This window comes from Ceratina calcarata, unplaced genomic scaffold, assembly GCF_001652005.2.
Source record: "Ceratina calcarata isolate Rehan_Ccalc_2016 unplaced genomic scaffold, ASM165200v1 scaffold764, whole genome shotgun sequence".
NCBI lineage: Eukaryota > Metazoa > Arthropoda > Insecta > Hymenoptera > Apidae > Ceratina > Ceratina calcarata.
Window position 1 is genome coordinate 1 of NW_017178935.1, and position 618 is coordinate 618.

Genomic DNA, 618 nt, shown 5'->3' on the forward strand with positions numbered 1-618 from the left:
TAGTGTTTTATTAATGTAATATCTAGTAACTGTTAAAATTTCAATGCTTCGTCATTGTTTCTATTGAAGGGTTCATACAATGTTAAACAAGATTACGGAAATCATTTTTCACTTAGTTAGAGTGTCCCACAACTTGTGGTACATTTTTAAATAGGAGTTCCTGAGGTGATTTTAAACAATATTTTCTTTTGGCAAAATGTTATCCGAGACGTATTTGTCCAGTTATTAACACTTTGATGGCCGTACGGTTTCCTGAGAAAACTTCGTGGGGGGCCGGTGTTTTCTGTTAGATTAGATTATTATTTCATAAGTAAACAAAATTATATTTAAACTTTACTTTGTAAATCTACGATGAATTGTCAGATAAATTACACTAATATGTCGACGAACAACTTTATGAATTACACAAGCGCTTTGATTGGGATTTTTTGCAAATAACTCAACAACCACGCCTTGGACAACGTTCTGGTAAAGGAAAATATTGTGTACAGTCACTTCCATTTCCACAAAAAAGCCTATTTGCAATTCGATGCATGAGTTTTTTTCTGAAGTTATTTAATTTCTATAAAATTCAAATCCTGTGGACAAATGTTAAAAAAGATAATTCGTTTCATGGAG